At 37.8% G+C, this 20874-nt stretch overlaps 1 protein-coding gene across 2 annotated transcripts in view; it reads right to left on the minus strand.

Moving 5' to 3' along the window:
• The window catches only part of ATP10D (ATPase phospholipid transporting 10D (putative)), a 132767-nt gene extending 119374 nt beyond the window's left edge, over positions 1-13393 (minus strand). For both annotated transcript variants that reach the window (XM_036853176.1, XM_036853175.1), the window contains exon 1: positions 13134-13393. The gene's annotated coding sequence lies outside the window, so the exon portion shown is untranslated. The remainder of the gene's footprint in view (positions 1-13133) is intronic.
• Between the last annotated feature and the right edge of the window lie 7481 nt (positions 13394-20874).

Here is a 20874-nt window from a genome sequence, read left to right on the forward strand (position 1 = left end):
CCAAAACTCTAATCACACAAAACCTATCCAACTTCATTTAATCATGAAGCCTATGCTTATGGTGGAGAAAAGCATAGACAGAAGTTAATGTATTGCTTCTAAATGTAGGGAAAAGATGCAATCCTTTAAGTTTTTGTTTTTTTTTAATTATTTATTTATTTATTTATTTTAATTTATTTATGGCTGTGTTGGGTCTTCGTTTCTGCGCGAGGGCCTTCTCCAGTTGCGGCAAGTGGGGTCCACTCTTCATCACAGCGCGTGGGCCTCTCACTATGGCAGCCTCTCTTGTTGCGGAGCACAGGCTCCAGACGCGCAGGCTCAGTAATTGTGGCTCAGGGGCCCAGTTGCTCCGCGGCATGTGGGATCCTCCCAGACCAGGGCTCGAACCCGTGTGCCCTGCATTGGCAGGCAGACTCTCAACCACTGCGCCACCAGGGAAGCCCTAAGTTTTTGTTTTAAGAACAGCCTTAAAAAGTGCAGAACAAGCATGCTGCCTCAACAATGAAAAAGAACATTGACATCCAAGTCCACAAGCAGCATGTACTGCTAATAATTCTCCATATTATATCAGAGAAAACAAGAAAAACATAATTGAGTATATAAACTTCATTGTAAAGGCAATGTATATATGTGTCCTTGCCAAGAAGTTTTGAATGTAATTAAAAACGTTGCAAAGACAACTAAAGCATTCAGGTCTCTTTTGGACAAAAGACAATTACTAAAAATATCTAATAGATACGGCTGGTTAAGTTTTTAAGAGAGAGCTTACTTAAATGGCTAGATGGTTTTGGGAGATTTTCTTCTTAATGAAATTTAGGTTTGAAACAGAATGTAAATGATATTCTGCAAAAGAAAGTTCAGATAATTGTTACAGTAAAATATTTTATACTTATGTAGAGGATATATGTTTCTAGACATCAAAGTAATCTCAAAACCTCAAAAACAAGTCTGTTATGCTTCTCACGTATCACCTTCATTGCTCTTTATTTTAGAAATTAAAGTCAGTGGGGGAAAAACACAGTTGTAGATCAGGTTTTAATTCCTACTTAAGAAACTATTTCAAGATTCTTTCTGCTGGCTCCTCATATCTTCATGACATGACCAATCTACAATATTATGAAGTGACCATGTTCAACATCACATGGGCCTGATAGGATAAAGAAAGCTGACAAACAAAATTTCCAGCAATAAATGAGAGAATCTGACCTGACTAAATCTAAAGTGCATTAAAAGAATATAGACTATGTTGAATACAGATGCAGTATGGAAACACTTTTATGCTGGGACTCTATATAGAATTAATTGATAACAATTTTAATGCTCACAGTAGGAATCAATATTATTCCCCACCTCTACAAAGACACTCAGGGAAAACTTGATTTCCTAGGCACAGACTCTCTACTGAGAGTCATAAGGATTCATATCTGCTTCTTTTAACCATCCTCCAAAAAATACTCAAGATCAAAGGATGGGAAAAAACATTCCCCCTTTCTCCCCTCATGAAAAAACGTTCATTTTAATTATGTTTTGGAAGGGAATTTGTTGCCAGGAAGTAAATAATAACATAAAACCAGCCAACACAAATCTTTAAGTACTGATATTAAACAGTCTTTTTGGACTGTTTTGTAAGTTTTGTGTCTTAAATTAATGGTTATTGAAGCCAGTTCAGTGGTATCACAGAGCTATTTGAAATGGTATACAGAAAAGTCAATGGAATCATCTTTCCTAGAAGCCTTTTAAAGTAGACCAGCCAGGTCTTCCCTGGTGGTGCAGTGGTTAAGAATCCACCTGCCAACGCAGGGGACACGGGTTCGAGCCCTGGTTCGGGAAGATCCCACATGCCGCAGAGCAACTAAGCCCGTGTGCCACAACTACTGAGCCTGCACTCTAGAGCCTGCGAGCCACAACTACTGAGTCCACATGCCTAGAGGCCGTGCCCTGCAACAAGAGAAGCCACCACAATGAGAAGCCCGTGCACCGCAATGAAGAGCAGCCCCTGCGCGTCGCAACGAAGAGTAGCCCCTGCTCACCACAACTAGAGAAAAGCCCGTGTGCAGCAACAAAGACCCAACGCAGCCAAAAATAAAATAAATTAAAAAAAAAAACACCATTCACTAAAAAAAGTAAAATAAAATAAAGTTGAGCAGCCAAAGCAATCTTGAGAAAAAAGAACAAAGCTGGAGGCATCATGATCCTCGACTTCAGACTATATTACAAAGCAGCAGCAACCAAGAGTATGGACTGGCCCAAAATCAGACACATAGATCAGTGGAACAGAATAGAGAGCCCAGAAATAACCCCACACATATATGGGCAATTAATCTGTGACAAAGGAGGCAAGAATATACAATGTAGAAAAGACAGTCCCTTCAATAAGTGGTGCTGGGATAACTGGACAGCTACATGTAAAAGAATGAAATTAGAACATTTTCACACACCACATAAAAAATAAACTCAAAGTGGATCAAAGTCATAAATGATATTTATTTGGATCTGTCTCCTAAGGCAAAGGAAACAAAAGCAAAAATAAACAAATGGGACCTAATTAAACTTAAAAGCTTTTGCACAGCAAAGGAAACCATCAACAAAATGAGAAGACAACACACTGAATGGGAGAAAATATTTACAAATGATATGACCAATAAGCAGTCAATATCTAAAATATATAAACAGCTCATACAGCTCAATATAAAGAAAAAAACCAATCCAATCAAAAATGGGCAGAAGGCTTGAACAGACATTTTTCTGAAGAAGACAAGATTGCTAACAGGCATGTGAAAAGATACTCAACATCACTAATCAGAGAAATGCAAATTAAAACCACAATAAGGTATCACCTCACACCTGTTAGGATGGCTATCACCAAAAAGTCTACAAATAACAAATGTTGGTGAGGATGTGGAGAAAAAGGAACCCTAGTATACTGTTGGTGGGAATGTAAGTTCATGCAGCCACTATGGAAAACAGTATGGAGGTTCCTCAAAAAACCACCATATGATCCAGCAATTCCACTCCTGGGTATACATCTAAAGAAAATGAAAACACTAATTCAAAAAGATACATGCACCCCAATGTTCATAGCAGCATTATTTATAATAGCCAAAATATGGAAGCAACCTAAGTGTCCATCAACAGATGAATTGATAAAGATGTGGTATATATATAAACACACACACACACACATACACACACACAATGGAATATTACTCAGCCATAAAAAATAATGAAATTCTGTCATTTGCAACAACATGGATGGACCTACAGGGTATTAAGCTATTAGGTCAGGCAGAGGAAGACAAATTCTGTATGTTATCACTTATATGTGGAATCCAAAAAATAAAAAAGGAATGAATATAACAAAACAGAAACAGACTCACAGATATAGAGAACAAATTAGTGGTTACCAGTAGGGAGAGGGAAGGGAAAGGGGCAAGACAGGGGTAGGGGATTAAGAAGTATAAATTACTATGTATAAACTAAATAAGCTACAAGGATATACTGCACAGCACAGAGAATATAGCCAATATATTATAACAACTTTAAATGGAGTATAATCTATAAAAATATTGAATCACTATGTTGTACATCTGAAACTAATATTTTAAATCAATTGTATTTCAATTAAAAACTAAAATAACAAAAGAATAAGACAGAAGGAAAACAAAGAAAGAAAATAGACCAGGCACTTGCCTGCCAAACAGTAACTATGGCCTGCTCTTCTAGGATCTTGAGCCTAAGCCTGTGTCCTCAGACTACCACAGGTCAGAGTCACCTGGAGAGCTTGTGAAAACACAGATTCCACCCGCTACACACACGCTCTCACCCCAATTTGATTCAACCAGCCTGCAGTGGGGCCTGTGAATTTGCAGTTCTAATAAACTGGAGTGATGCTGATGCTGCTGGGGGCCAGACTTTGAAAACCACTGACCCAGGCAATTCGAATTTGCTCTGAACAGACTTGTTTTTTTGTACTTTCTTAAAAATTTATTTTTTATTGAAGTATAGTTGATTTGCAATATTGTGTTAGTTTCAGGTGTACGGCAAAGTGATTCAATCATATATACATACACACATCCATTTTTAAAATTCTTTTCTATTATAGGTTATTACAAGATATTGCATATCGTTCCCTGTGCTATACAGTAAATTCTTGTTTGTCTATTTTATATTAGTCGTGTGTATCTGTTAATCCCATACTCCTAATTTATCCCTCCCCCCAACTCCTTCCCCTTTGGTAACTATAAGTTTGTTTTCTATGTCTATGAGTCTGTTTGAAGGGACTTATTTTTAATTTCAAAGTGTATTTTCTCCATGAAAAAGTATATTTTTTCCATTATTATTAAATATCATTTTTATGCAACTATTCATTTATATCCCAATGATGCCTATATTATTGTTTTAAAATAGTAGCGAAACTACTTTTTTATACACAAAAAATAGGGCAATTATTTTCTGGATTAGTCACCACAGAAATTTGTAAAAAGCAAAAGAAAATAAAAAGCTTAAAAGACTAAGGGATAAAAAAAGAAAAAAGAAATTGGGAAGTGAAGTTATTTGTAGCTAAAATGGAAAGAATTTAGGCACTGAAGATGGTATATACTCATAAAACTAAATAGACTACATCAAATATTTTCCAAAGGCCTCTTGCAGATCATTAACCTGAGCTATGAAATATAAAACAAATAAACAAAAAGGCTAAAATTTTTAAGTATGTGGCATTACTGGATAGATGATGAAGACAGGCATTATTTTAGTTGAACTATTAAATAATATTTCTGTATAATGAATGAGAGGTTTAATTAATTTCTAAAAACTATTTAAAGATTCAATTCGGGAAGCATTTGGGTTGCTTAAAATATGATATAAATATTCCATAGAGAAGTATTATTTCACTGTGGATAAAAATTACTTCAGCACATTACCTAAAGTAACAAAAGCATAGATTATATATGTCAATTACTTAAATTGCCTCAACACATATACACTTAACCCTTGAACAACATGGGTTTGAACTGTGTAGGTCAACTTATACGCTGACCTTTTTTTCAATAAATACAGTACTACACCATCCACGGTTGGTTGAATCACGGAACCGAGGATATGAGGGCCAACTATGGGACCTGAGCATCTGTGGATTTTGGTATCCATGGTGGGTTCTGGAACCAACTCCCCACAGATAAGGAGGGACGACTGGATTTAAATTGTCACCTAGGCTTCCAAGTATTACTAAGTATAGTATATAAACAGCAACAAGAGACAGATGAAAGCTACAAATGATATTAAAAAGAAGTGGATAGTGTTCACTGGAATTATAAATTGGATTCATGATAAGTGGTCAGTTCCAATAATTACTAGATGCTCTCCACCCTCCAAAACATATCCATTTTGAATTAGAAGTGATATTATAATCAGCTGTTTTCAAAACAACAACAAATGCATCTGCAGTCAGTAGAAAGAACACAAGCTCTAAAATGTTCAAATGATACTGACGCTCAGTCAGATTCACAGTCAGCCACCTACCACAAGCTCTTTGCCTTTCTGAACCTCAGTTTCCACATCTGTGAAGTGGAAATAATGTCACATACCTCACAAAGTTTTGTAAGGAGGTTTATAAAATCAAAGTATCAGCACTGTGCCTAGCACACTGGAAGTGCTCAACAACTTCATTATTTCAACTAATGTTTGTTGAGCTCCTACTATATGCCACGCATTGTAACAGATAACAGAGATAAATCAAGGAACAAAATAGACAAAAACCTCTGCCTTCTAAAGGAGCTTACCTTCTAGTGTTCATTTCCTTTACCTTGTCTTAGGCACAGTGCTGTTTCTTTGAGAATGAATAAACATGCCCAAAACAGGTCAAAATACTCAATTCACAAATAAAGATAACACTAGGGTAATCATGTAGCACATACATTTAGGGAAATAGAACATCCTATGAGAATGCATGACATGAGGTTGGAAGACAGAAAGGGAGAAGAGAGTAGGCTTCCCAAAAGAGAGAATTTTAAGTGAGTCTTGGGAAATGTTGAGAATCTGACAGAAGAGATTTGTAGATTTTAGAAAAGGAAATATTATGAATAAAGGCAAGGAGGCTAGAAACCCCTATAACCCAGTGTTAAGTAACACTGAGTAGTTCAACATGGCTGGAGATTCAAATACGAATTAAGAAAGGATGGGAAATTAAGAAGGAAATCTAGTCATAATAAGTCTCTACCTACTAAGATGAAGAACTTATATTTAGATTAAATGAAATGGGAAGTCAAAGATATTTGAGAAGGTGTGACATGATGTGGACATTTAAAGGATTTCTTTGCAAGAGGCGTAAAAGACAGATTGGAATGGGGGAGAAAAGGCAGGGAGACTAGACTGGAAAAACTGAGTAATGTGCTTCAGAGCACAGTTTACCAGTAAGCTAACAAGGAGTGGAATTAGAGATTTCCAAAGGTATCTCTGAGTGCACCTCGATGACACAGCAACACCAAAAGCTGGAGAGGGCAACACTGCAACAACCTGGCATGAGCCACACTCTCATTTTCCCCACTTGGCTCTATCCTTCCTGTACTGCTTCCACTCCTGTCCTCTGCTTGTTACCAATACTGCATTCTTAATACAACATACCTTATCCACACATTCCTATCATCACCCCACCCATCCTGACCATGACCCAAATCAAGCAGACAAAAAATGTGACAAACTGGGCAGTAAGGACCACCAGACCCCAGCTTTTGCACTAGCCTGGCTCAAAGTGAAATGTGATAATTTGGGAGAGGAAAGTCAGTTTAGGACTCACAGTAAGAATTACTTTTCAAAATTCCCTTGCCTTGTCGAAAGCATTTCCTTTTCCTCTCAGTCCTTGGTTTAGGAATCTTAAAAGTATAACAATGCTTCAGATTAAGGTATCAGGAATCTGATGGATGGTAGAGGAGGAAGAACCTGAGCTCACCTCCTCCCACAGACACACCAAAAGAACAACTCTCTCTGGGAATGACCTGAAGACTAGCAGAACAGCTCTTCTATAATTAAGGCTACTAAACAAAAAAATGAACAAACCACATACACATTGAGACAGAGATGAGGGCAGAGATGTGGTCTATTCAGGACCCACACCTCTGGTGGGCAACCCACAAGCAAAAGGGGCTATTACAAACTCAGAGGTCCTCCCTAAGGAGTGAGGGATTCAAGCCCCACATTGGGGCTTTGAATATGTTTTAATATGTATTTTATTTATTTCTTTGTTGGCTGCACCATGTGGTATGCAAGATCTTAGCTCTCCAGCCAGGGAGTGAACCCCTGCCCCCTGCAGTGGGAGTTTTGAGTCTTAACCACTGGACTGCCAGGGATGGCCCATTAGCAATATTTTTTTGGATATGTCTCCTCAGGCAAGGGCAGCAAAAGCTAAAATAAATAAATGGGACCACATCAAATGAAAAAGCTATTGCACAGTAAAAGACACCATCAACAAAAGGAAAAGACAACCTACTAAGTGGGAAAAGATATTTCCCAGAATATCTCAGAAGAACTCATACAACTCAATATCAAAAAAAAACCAACCTAACTAAAAATGGGCAGAGAATCTGAACAGGCATTTTTCAAAGAAGACATACAGATGACCAAGCATTTGAAAAGATGCTCAACATCACTATTATCAGAGAAATGCAAATCAAAACCACAATGAGATACTACCTCACACCTGTCAGAGAGGCTACCATCAAAAAGATAAGAAATGGGCTTCCCTGGTGGCGCAGTGGTTGAGAATCTGCCTGCCAATGCAGGGGACATGGGTTCGAGCCCTGGTCTGGGAAGATCCCACATGCCACGGAGCAACTGGGCCCGTGAGCCACAACTACTGAGCCTGCGCGTCTGGAGCCTGTGCTCCGCAACAAGGGAGGCCGCGATAGTGAGAGGCCCGCGCACCGCGATGAAGAGTGGCCCCCACTTGCCGCAACTAGAGAAAGCCTTCGCACAGAAACGAAGACCCAACACAGCCAAAAATAAATGAATAAATAAATTTAAAAAAAAAAAAAAAAAAAGATAAGAAATAACAAGTACTAGTGAATATGCATAGAAAAGGGAACACTTGTGCACTGTTGATTGAAATGTAAATTGGCATTGCTACTATGGAAAACAGTATGGAGTATTCTCAAAAATTAAAACTAGAACTACCATACGATTTAGCAATTCCACTTCTGCGTATTCATCCCCCCCAAATTAAAACACTAATTCACAAAGATACATGCACCTCAATGGTCACTGAAGCATTATTTACAATAGCCAAGATATGAAAGCAACCTAAGTGTTCCTCAATAGATGAATAAAAAAATGTGGTATATATGTACAATGGAAGATTACTCAGCCATAAAAAAAATAATGAAATCTTGTCATTTGTGACAACAGGGATGGGCCTAGAGGGTATTATGCTTAATAAAATAAGTCAGATAGAAAAAGACAAATACTGTATATTTTCACTTACATGTGAAATCTAATAAATCAACAAACAAATATAACAAAGGAGAAACAGACTCACAGATATAGAGAACAAACTAGTGGTTGCCAGAGGGGAGGGGAGGGGAGGGGAGGGGGGAATGGATGAAACAGGTGAAGAGGATTAAGAGGTGCAAACTACCAGTTATAAAATAAATGTCACAGGGATATAATGTACAGCACAGGGAATACAGTCAATGATATTGTAATAATTTCGTATGGTGCATAATGTATAAAAATACTGAATCACTATTTGGTACACCTGAAACTAATATGGTATTGTAAGTCAACTATACTTCAATAAATTTTTTCTTAAAATGATTCAGGCATTTTTCTAACCTGGCGGTTAGACATGTTAATTTGTTGGCTGAAGGACATCGCAGATTAGTAGAGAGAATCTTTGTCATGAAAACATCTGAGAATACCTGTCTATGAAAGACTTTAGCGAAGAAGAAAGGATAATTAAGATTTTTACTAGAACCGTCTATATATTATTATAGTCTGTAAGGGGAATGAGAATGCTTAAACATAGTGCTAAGTAATTATGAGTACTATAAACTAAAGAAAGACTTCACAATGTTTTTGGATAATTTAAAACTAATTTTCACCTTATAACCAAGATACTAAGATTTCTTTATTATTTATCCTACATAAAGAGCTGAAATTTTGTAAGTTCGTTTTGTAACAGAAATGCAGCTGTACTCATCTTCTTCATTCAGAATGGCCTTAAATGGAATAAGCAGATTTTAGCAAAACAAATTAAGGAGTATTTAATTAAGGCTTATCAGCACGAGACCCTTGCAGATGTGATCAACAGGAAATGAAAAGGAATAAAGCTCAAATCAGTCAAACACTGGTTGTTATTTCAGAAAACAGCTGGGGGCGGAAGAGTGAATGTGACTAGAATAAGTTTCATCTTTTGATTTCCCTTATAATCCAAATATTCTCACCAGCAAATATAATTCAGAAACAATGAAACCTGACATGGAATTACACACAATGAGACTGTGCAGGCTTTGAGTAAAAGAGGGGAAAGATAACATTGTCTGTGTGCTCTTCATTCTATGACAAATTGCTTCATTAGGATAGCAACTTTTTTCCCTGATAACTAAAATATATTCACTGTAGAAATTGTAGAAACTAAAGATTAATACCATGAAAAAAACAGAAATCATCTATAATCCCACTACCCAATAAGTACTATTAACATTTGGTTTATTCTCCACAAATAGTTTCTATGCGTAGACTGGATTTTTTTCAAAAGTAGGATATTATTTTGTAACTTACTTTGATTTTTTTCATGAACAGTTTTCCATATCATTAGTCTTCCCAACAACCTCACACATTTTGATTTGCTTTCAATGTTTGTTCATTGTGATGTGTGAAAATAGAGTAACTTATTGCTATACTGAGTATTCTCTGATTAGGAGGTTAGTATACCTCTCCCCTAAACCTTAGAAAAGTTTTTTTTTTTGTGAATTGCCCACTTATGTCTATTTTTCTTTGGAGATCATTTTTATAGAGGTGTTCATCTAGCTCTCATTGCTTCTTATAATATCTTTTATAGGGCATACTGGCATTTATAGTATAGAGCTTACAGTTTGTCTTTTAATTTTGGTTATGGTATTTCTTGGCAATATTTTTCAAAATGGCATTTTTGTGATTATAAAAATAGTTGCTGTAGAATATTTGAGAATATCAAGAAAAATAAAAAGCTATAACTCTACCACCTTAAAATCTATTTTTTTTCTATGTGCTTCAGTGGATTTATCCATTGATATAAACAGAAACTTGTATGCAAATGGAAAGCGATACGGTCTTGTTCAGTGTTTGTTAATTTAGAACAATGCCTGATATATAGTAAGAGCTTACTGAGTAAATAATATATCTTATTTATTTCAAAGTTGCATTTTACACATTCAAGATAACAGTGTTAAATCTTGCTCTTTTCACTTAACACATTACAAGGACCTTTCTAAATCATGAAATTTTTTCAAAAATATTTAGGAAACTGAATTTTATCAAAGCATATATAATACCTTAATTTGTCTAAATATTTTTCTATTGGGGGCTTTATTTTGTTTCTAAGTTTTCCATATTACAGATAACACTAATGAACATATTTATAAATCTTCATATGGAATTCAGATGATTTCCGTAGGATATATTTCTAGACCTAGGATTACTGAGTCAAACTCCACAAACATTTGCAGGTTTTAATACATATTCCCATAGTACTACCTTTAATAGTTGCATGAATGTACCCTTCATTGAGCAGTATAAAAGAAGATTCCATTAAGGCCACACTCATTTATGAAACTAGTCCCACTATAACTTCATACTCTAACAGTGATACTAGTTTTGTGAAAAGTATTGTTTCTATGACTAAAATGGCTTTTGAAATGAAATAAATCCATCCACAGTAGTAATGTCCATCTAAATAAAGAGGTTATTTGAGGCAAGCTCAAACAGATGAGTTTATTTGGGAATAGCAGAGGAATTGAAATTCGCAACACGTGAACTACAGCAAGTGACAGGTGAGTCCATTGAGGGTTCGGAATAGGCTGTGTTGATGGGCAGGGCATGTAAAGAGGGGAGAGTTCAATGAGAGTCTGTTAAAGTCAAAACAAATTGAGACCTGCTTTTAAAATTCCCTGAGCAGACAAAACCAGTCTAGTCATACAAGCAAAACTCAATTCAGCTCATATTTTGAGACCAACCCGACCTGGATCATTTCTTCCTTTCTTGCTCTGGAAACCATAAGAAAAAACTTTCCAAGACTGATATGAGGCAACCTCTGATTAACGTCCTAACATTTAAGAAAATTCCAATTTATCAATTTCTGTAAGTCAGGCATTTATGGGAAATCGGTCTCTCAGTCTTTAAGTTTTGTTTTCCTAAAGGCACATGCAGGAGACTTTCCATTCTATCCATTTTAGTTTGAAATTCTTTCACAATAGGAAGGGGAAAATGTTTTAAGAGAGTACACTCATAACAAACCTCTTCCAGGTGATAAGGAAAGCTGCTCAGCTGCTAATGCTTTGGGTTTTGAGAATCCCCAAATGATCTTGTTTGTAGCATTTTCTTTGCTTTTCCCTCATTAAAAAGACTACTTTCAACTAGATCAGACAATAAGACCTGTAATGAAGGATTGAATATGTGGACATTTTTACCTCTTAATTTTTAAAGTTAATTCTAGGTACATTCGTCTAACAGGTGAGTCATCTCTGGTCTATTACAAATTATAATCAAATTCTGAGCATTTCCTCCATTTTACTGATATCAAAATAAATGATATCCTACTCAAATTCTATTTAGTCACTAAGCAATTGTATTGAATAAGTATTCAGTTCTTGCTATGCAAAGGTCAAACAGTCCTGACATCCTGTTTTAGACTGCTTAGATTCTCCATCTTTTTCATACAATTTAACAAATGTTAAATTGGCAGTTACACTGTTACTTTTTAAAACTCTCTAAAACTTTTTGAATGTTGGAGAGTTGTTTTTCAACATATATGGTATGATCTCCTTTCGATAAAAACAAACTATCTCAATGTAGGTATGCATTTGTAAAGGGATAGAAGAGTCCAGAAAGAGCAGACATTACCTTTTGGGGTAGATTGGAGTGAGGGCTTGCACCTGGGCACTGAATGAGTTTACTGTTACAATGACCATGTATCACATACTGGCTCTAAACAAGTCACCAAATATCTTTTTATGATGGTACTCCTCACAGAAATGTGACCTAGCCTAATTTTCAAGTAATTATCTCCTCTGGAGTTACTTTTCTGATACGGTAACATTGGCGGATAAGGAGCCCCCTATCCTTGTGGGTCATCGTTCAAGGTTGATTAGAGTCAGAGGCTTGCTCTCAGACTATGGAATTGTTTTTCTCCTTGGAAAGAACTAACGTGAAAAGAAGCAAGAAGAATCTTTGGTCTTATTTAGATAACATTCTAAATACCCGAGTTAACATACCCTTATGATTAAGAGTAGTTTAAATACATCATTTCTGAAGGCACAGGAAGTCCGACCCTCCAGAATGGAGGTTTCACTAACCAGCCAGATGTCTCTCTGCTGTATATAGTAAAGTATAATTACTTATTTTATAATGTAAGATAAAGGGTGCCCTAAACAACAATTAAGTTCTGCAAAGTTAGTGCTTGCGGGGAAGAACGCGGGCTTTTTGGTAGCGCTCCTGTAAAAACTATTTCTGACCAAGCTCCAACACACCTTTTTCTTCCTAAGGAATCAACCCGTGGTTTATTTACTGGGTTAAAATTTCAACCCCCATTCTTTTCATTACCTTTGAAACAGAGCCAAAATTGCTTTAAACTGTTCGATTTCACAATGAGATGACAAAGGGTGTGTGTGCATAATTTATCTTTTCACAAAACCCAGCACTCAGAATAGATAAAATAATCCCTCTCCTGAAATCAAGAAACTGAAAATGGTGTAAGATTCTCTCTCTTTTTTTAAGTTCAACAAAAGCCCTAAACTCCAGTTTTGAGGCACTTCATCCAACCTGAAAATTATTGGGGGAGGGAGAGGAGAGAGAGACAGAGAGTAAAGAAACAGAGAGGAAAAGAGCGTGGGTAGTGAAACGGAAGGCAAGGAAACTGTTCAAGAGGCTCGCTGGTTCACCCTTACCAATTCCTCTCTGGGCACACATCACAGCATGATGATCACAAGTCCCAGGATGCAAGAGAAGAACCAAGCACAAATCCGGAGAGTGGAGGCGGGTTATGCTTCTCTGCCAGCCATTTGACTCTGAAGTTAAAAAAAAAAAAAAAAATCACTTCTCAGACAACTCCCAAGCTCAGCTGCCGGAGCCGGAGCCCCGCCTGGGCAGAGCTGACAACCCCTCCTGACTCCGTTCCTTCCCGCGCTCCTTCTCCTCCTGCTCGCCTTATCCGCCGGGATGCAGAGCGGCCGGAGCTCCCGAGAAAGGCCAATTGCTCGCCGCCCCACCTCTCGTGACGTCAGGGGTAGGGGGCGGGGCTGGCCGCCCGGGGGCTTCCCAGCTCCAGCTGATGGACAGAGCTTCCTGTCTGCCTGCGGCAGTTGTCTCAGTAGATCGGGACCTGAGTGCTCTTGGGGTTTGGTTCATGCTTGTGTCGCTGAAATTCTGTTTAACAGTTCACCCAGTTACCTAGACTTGAAACGCTTGGCAGTTATTTTTTGGAGGGTAAAGGGGTCAAATCTAAACTTAATATTGTTGTTGTATAACTAGAAAAGAAGTTGAGAAAAAGACCACAATTCTGATTTGGTCTTTTTTCTCACTCCTTGACCTTCTATTCCCTCCCTCACCCAGTGTAATGTGGCTTTGTCCTGCCATGTTCTGCTAGGTTAAAACTCACAGCTTTTTAAAAAATATTACTCCTAAGTAAATTGCAACAACCCATCTGGTCTCTCAAAACTTCTGACCAAGTGCTGTGAGAAAGGGAAGGGCATGCAGAGAAGGCAGAACCAACAGTGGCAATAATTCAGACCAAATAGGAATAATCACTGGCTGCCAATTGTTCTCTCCCACAAAGATAAAGAAGGGGCAAATCTCTCCACAACTCTATTTTGTATCTCTATCTTCTATTTCCTCAAATGTTTCTTAAATATGTGGCAGAAGTGAAGAAAACTAAATGATCATACGGATGTTTCACGAATAACAAAGAGCCCATCAGGACGGACCGATGGAGCTGGGAGACTTGCAAACTCTCCTAGGCCAGGCTGGAGAGGCCAAACAAGTTCCTGCACCCACTGAGTAGATGCCGCTCCCAAACAAGGAGAAACAAGTCCTGGGTGTGACTTCCTGTGACGGCCAATTCAGGAAAGCTCCTTTTTCAGGCAAGGGCAAATCTCTATAGAGTTTAGTCAATTCTGGGAATAAACGTAGCCTAACAGAGCAGACTGTCATTTATGTGTTCTCTCAAACTCCTGGCCCTGGTAGCCCTTTTTGCAGTCATGTGACTCTCCCTAACATGATATAAAAGATGAAGCAATTTTCACACCTGATAGCCAACCTTCTTGAGGAGACAAAATTTCAGATGGGCCTTCCATGGTTTCCCAAATCAGCACTGATGCTGAAATAATCTCAGTGGAGGGCTTTCTTGGGAGGATGCATACCGGGACAATTCAGGCAGGGAGCCGGTATTTGCAGCCTATTTGGATTGCTTAAGTCAGGGGTTCTAACAAGCCACACATCAGAGTTAACTGAAGAGCTTGATGCCAAGGCCCCACCCAAGCCAATTAAACCTGAATCTCTGGGGATGGAGTTCTGGCAATCTCTCTCTTTCTTTTGGTGGGGGGTTGGGGGGTGGGTTGTTTGTTTAAAAGCTCTCCAAGTGATTCTAATCTGCAGCAAGGGTTTGAGAATTACTGGCTAAGATTTAAGTTGTCTTAGAGGAAAATCTACATTATATTTAAGTTAAAAAAATGCAGTAGCAGAATAATGTAAGACACTTTGTAATACAACTTATGCCTTAAATATTTATATATTTGTACATTTAATATAAATGTAAAAATATGATGGTAAGATACACATCAAAATTGTTTACTCAGAGGGAAAGGATGGAAGCGTGAGGGGACATTACTAGCTTTCCATTTGTTTCTGTATCATTTGACTGAACAAAAGAAGCATGTGTCCCATTTATGATTTAAATATATCTAATCAAGTTTTAAAAATTAATACTTATAAGTGAAATAGGTGAGGGAATTTAAGAGGTACAAACTTCCAGTTACAAAATAAATGAGTCACAGGGATGAAGTGTACAGCGTGGGGAATATAGTCAATAATAATGTAATATCTTTGTATGGTGATGAAGGTGGTCAAAAGGTACAACCTTCTGCAATAATAAGATGACTAAGTTCTAGGGATGTAATGAACAACATGACTAATATAAGTAACACTGCTGTATGTTATATACATGAAAGTTGTTAAGAGCTATCCTACCAGCTCTCATCACAAGGAAAAAAAATTTTTTTCTTTTATTTTTCATCTATATGAGATGATGGATGCTCACTAAACTTATTGTGGTGATCATTTCATGATGTGTGTAAGTTAAATCATTATGCCGTACACGTTAAGTTTATACAGTGCTGTCACTTGTATCAATAAAATCGGAAGAAAAAATTAATACTTATGAATATCTTTGCAAATAACCACTATTAAAGTGAGCTTCAGTTTGTCTTTGCAAATGTTTCTCTAGTATTTAACACTTCTCATAGGATTGTTTCCATTTTGTTAAAAAAAAATCTTTGATTTAATACATTGGCTACCAAAACGTAAGTATTAATCCATACACCATTGCCAAACCTAAAATATTTATTTTCTTGTAATTTCAGAAATATTTTCAAATTTTATGTGCCTATCTCCTCATGAAGTTTTAGGAAAAAACTTAATATTCAAAGTATATAGTATAGGTGTAAGGAAATTTCATCTTTTCTAGTTGGAAAATTTGTAATTAGTAGTATCTCAATATCAACAACTTCACAATTAATTGCCAGCAGGAAACGTGGCATAGTAGTCAAGTGCCTAGGTTTAACCTGGCTTTAAATCTTAGCTCTGTAAAATTTAGATGTATATTCTTGGGTACCATCTCTAAGCCCCACAGGTAAAATGACTCCAATGATGTCTACTTCAGTGCTTGTTAAGATTACATCAAGTCATATAGCTGAAGTGCTTATCACTGTGTAAAGCAAATAATAGGAGCTTAATAAGTGATAGTTATCACTTCAGTGGCTTCTACTTTCCCCTCTGTTAAACATACTCAAAGTTTAGCATGGCAGCAGTGAACTAAGACTTTATCAGAAAACATTTTTTTTTTTTTTTAGAAAACAGAAATCATGATTCTTCCTGTGCTATGATACTTCTTATCCAGATAGATGTGAAAGAGAAATATATTCATTCTTTCAGGCCACTACTTTAAAATGTAACACATAAAACTATGTGTGTTTTTTGTTTGCCTCCAAATATTTTACATGCAACAGTGCTTCCTAAAGTGACACACAAGCTGATTTTTCATGGTTCATAATCAACCGCTTCTTTTTCTCTGTATTACTTATTAACAAAGTATGACTCAAGCACAGATAAGGATATTTCCCAGGATTGGCTTTCTAACTTTTGGACAAAAAAAAAAAAAAAAAAAAAAAACATTTGAGAGTTCAGTGCCTCAAGCAATAACGGCTTATGCCTTGTAGATGAGCCCTGATTCTGGTAACATCATCATCAGATATTTTTTTCTTTCCTTAATATTTACTGAGCACTAGTAAAACATTTCTGTTAGGCAATGTTCTAAGGCGTTTACATCTATTACCTCATTAATCTTCATATCAGCCCTATGAGTTCAGCATTTATTTAGATATAAGAATCTGAGATACAGAGAGATAGTGACTTGCCCAAGACAGTAAAGCTAGTTAAGTGAAAGACTGGAGAACCCATATTCTATTGTGGACAATTCAGTATAGCTTTCAATGAATTAGGAAGGTGCATATTAAATGATTTTGGGGGTGGGGGGAAGGTAAAACCATGCTATGGCTATAACTGCCTTGTTGAGAGTAGAAATTCTATATTTTTTAGAAACAACAAGAATATATACATTATTACCAATCGTAAACTTAGGCCTTAATTTTATATGTGTGCATTTCTTAAAAAGAGGAATTACAGGGGCTTCCCTGGTGGCGCAGTGGTTGAGAATCTGCCTGCCAATGCAGGGCACACGGGTTCGAGCCCTGGTCTGGGAAGATCCCACATGCCGCGGAGCAACTGGGCCCGTGAGCTACAACTACTGAGCCTGCGCGTCTGGAGCCCGTGCTCCGCAACAAGAGAGGCCGCGATAGTGAGAGGCCCGCGCACCGCGATGAAGAGCGGCCCCCGCTTGCCGTGGCTGGAGAGAGCCCTCGCGCGGAGGCGAGGGCCCAACACAGCCATAAATAAAATAAATAAATAAAATTTAAAAAAAAAATAAAAGAGGAATTACATTTGTGCATTTTCTTAAAAAGAGGAATTACATTTCCTTCCCTTTACATCAGCTGAATCACTTTCTTCCATATGAGAACAGGTTGGGTTTTAATCTTATAAAAAACTCTTGAAATGCAGTGATTACACAGAATATCAAAAAGGGACTCTCCATAATGGTAGAGATTCAAGCTGGTCCCAGCATTCTAGATATGTCCATTAACTCTTTCTGGATCCTGTTTGTAACGTGATGAAAAGTGCCTAATAGAACAGTAGCAGAATTCCTCACATGGATTGATGGCCCTCTAGTTTAAGAAAGATAATTCATCAGTCCCTTACTTAGGCAAAGGTAGTCTCCAGAGCTTTTGTCTGAATTTAGATGTTGTTGAGATAAAGAAGTATACATTTCTCTAGATATGATGTCTTTCCCCTACTGGCCAGAAAAGGCAGGAGTTTGAGGACTTTGGAAAGATGAGAGGATGGGCGATAACTCTACCTAGAGAGAAGATGGGATCTGGCCTCTAAGGAATGGCATACAACCTTGGGCCAGATGTGCAAGAAGGCCAATGACACATTCCCTGAGCAGCTATGGCCAAGGGACTTTAAGAAAGTGATGTCTAATATCCACTTTTAAACTGTTTCCTTTGCTGTGGCGCTATATCCCTTACAAATTGGAGCTCCCCAGACAACAGGCTACGGTTGTACTGCAAGATAATCTCTCAGCCCCTGGGCAGCTGCATGAGACCTGAGAGGTCTAGAACTCATCATGGAACAGGAACCCACGGAGCTGATGAAGGAGGTCTGTGTTCCAGGTTCCCAAAGAACAAGCAACCGGCTTGAGGGAATGTTCGGTGGAGCTGGTGAGGAGGGTAAGCAAGCATAGCTCTGGCCCTGTTCCCAGTTCTCTCTTTTCATATATCTTGGATACCTCTCTCCATTTTCAGCTGTAGGGGCCCATTGCTCCTTCCGACGTATGTTTTGCAAATTAGAGCTTGACATGCAAAATTGAATTGGATGCAAAATCCATTCACATTATCACAAAGAATTTCAATATTACATAACCCAGTAAAATACAAGGTTGAGCCTTATGGAGCTGCCAATATTCAACCAGTTTTGATATCCAAAAATAGCAATTTTTGATATCCAAAATTAGGTTAAACTAATTAAAGGAAGGGTTATTAGAGTCTTGAAATATAATTTCAACTCTTGCAAATTCTGATACGGTTGTAAAAATAGTTTCTCATTGATGGTAATTAGCAAGAATTTGAAGAAATCATTATTTATCCAAAATAATATGTAGCCATTTCAAACAGAAAACCTTTCATAAAAATGTTCATAGAGAGATACCAGACATAACAGGCCACACACTGAATGATTCTATTTCTATGAAATGCCCAGAATAGGTAAATCCACAGAGGCAGAAAGTAGAATAACAGTTGCCAGGGGCTGGGAAGAGAGAAGAATGGGCAGTGACTGCTAATGGCTACAAGGATTCTAACTGGGGTGAGAAAAATGTTCTGAAATTAGATAGTGATGATGGTTGTACAGCACTACTAAAAGCACTTAAAGGGGATGTTTATTTTAAACAGGTGAATTTCATGGTACCTGAATTATATCCAAACTAAAAACAATTATAAGAGAAAAAATGTTCAAAGCAAGCAAGAGATACTCAATAAATTTTTTAAATATTTTATAAGGAAATTTTATGTAAAGTCAAAGTTTTTAACATCTTCCTCAATACTTGGAATTTTAAAATTTAATATGATTCTGTTATACTTTAAAAATGCAATAAAATTTTATACCAAGCCCTAGGTGGATCAAATTAGTTTACCTAATTAGGCTGTATAAGTTTTTTTTGTGGGGGGGGGGATGGATTTTTTTATTGAGATTCCACTAAATCTTTAGATCACCTGGGAGAGAATTGGCATTTCCTTTTTTTTTTTTTTTTGGAGTGGATAGTATCTCATTTTTTTAATAAGCTTTTAAAAAATTAAGGTATAACATGCATACAGAAAAGTGTGCAGATCCTAAGTGTACAGCTCCATGAGTTTTCAGAGTAAACACACTCATACAACTAGTAACCAGGTCAAGCAACAGAATATTAACACCATTTCAGAAATCTCTCATTCCTCCCACTTCACTGCCCTCACCCTCACACAAGTGTCTGCTGTCACACACGTATCTACTCACACGTGTCCACTTGTCTCACACAAGTGACTTTTTTTTTTTTAAACATAGGCTGTATAAGTATTACCATTTTCTGCGAATGCAACACATGAAAAGTGATGAAAAGCTCTGTGCTGTATTATCCTCTAATCTTTAAAAAAGTCTGTTATGTTCACTGGCCTCTTCTTCTGGGGAACTGAAGAGCAATGTCTATGCGTAAGGGGAAGTGGCCAGAGAAAAGATGGCAAACACGCGGCAATGTCATCAGCTGGGACTGCAAATTCCAGGGCAGCACAGATACAGGGCAAGAGGTGATCAACTCCCCTTTCTCTAGGAATCTTGTAAACAAAAGGGAGTTGTAGCTGTTTTGTTTGAACTTTAAGGGATACAGTGGCCTTAGAAAGCGGGAAGAATTTGAAACACTTGGATTACGAGTCAATTTTACGATCATTAGAAAAAGTTGGAGCAAAGTGAAGTCTTCAGTTTCAACCCCTATCTCTCTGCTTATTCAGTCACTTATTCATTTAACGGGTATTAATGGAGCACCCAGTATGTGGCAGGCACCATTCCAAGTACAAGAAGACACGGGTAAACAAAACAAAAAGTCCTGCCCTCATTGGATAGATGTAAAATATTTAATACATTAGATGGTAGTAACTGCTATGGAGAAAACAGCAAGATAACTTTCAATTTGGAAGAAGAGGAGTCTTTCCAGGAAAGTGACATTGAGCAAAGACCTAAAGGAGGTAAGAGAGAAAGCCATAAGGGTGTCTGAGGAAAGAACATATCAGGCAAAGAGAATATTCAGTGCAAAGGCGGGGGTACCCCTGGAAAGTTGGAGGGACAGCACAACACCACTGTGACTAGGGCACCAGGATTCAGGGAATAGCGTGGTAGCAGTGGGAAGTCATAGAAGGTGACATCAGAGATAGAAAATCTTGGAAGGCTTGGCGGTCTTCTGTGAGGACTTTGGATGATACCCTGAATAGACTGGAAAGATACGGGTTTTGAGTGGAGAACTGATGCAACCTGACTAATGTTACAACAGGATCACTCTAGCTTTACCATTGACAACGAACTGTAGGGAGTAATGGTTAATGCTGGGATACCAGTTAAGAGGTGATTTTAAGCATCAAGGGGAGGGCTTCCCTGGTGGCGCAGTGGTTGAGAATCTGCCTGCCAATGCAGGGGACACGGGTTCGAGCCCTGGTCTGGGAAGATCCCACATGCCGCGGAGCAACTGGGCCCGTGCGCCACAACTACTGAACCTGCGCG

The sequence above is a fragment of the Balaenoptera musculus genome, chromosome 5, assembly GCF_009873245.2.
Source record: "Balaenoptera musculus isolate JJ_BM4_2016_0621 chromosome 5, mBalMus1.pri.v3, whole genome shotgun sequence".
In the NCBI taxonomy this organism is placed as follows: Eukaryota; Metazoa; Chordata; class Mammalia; order Artiodactyla; family Balaenopteridae; genus Balaenoptera; species Balaenoptera musculus.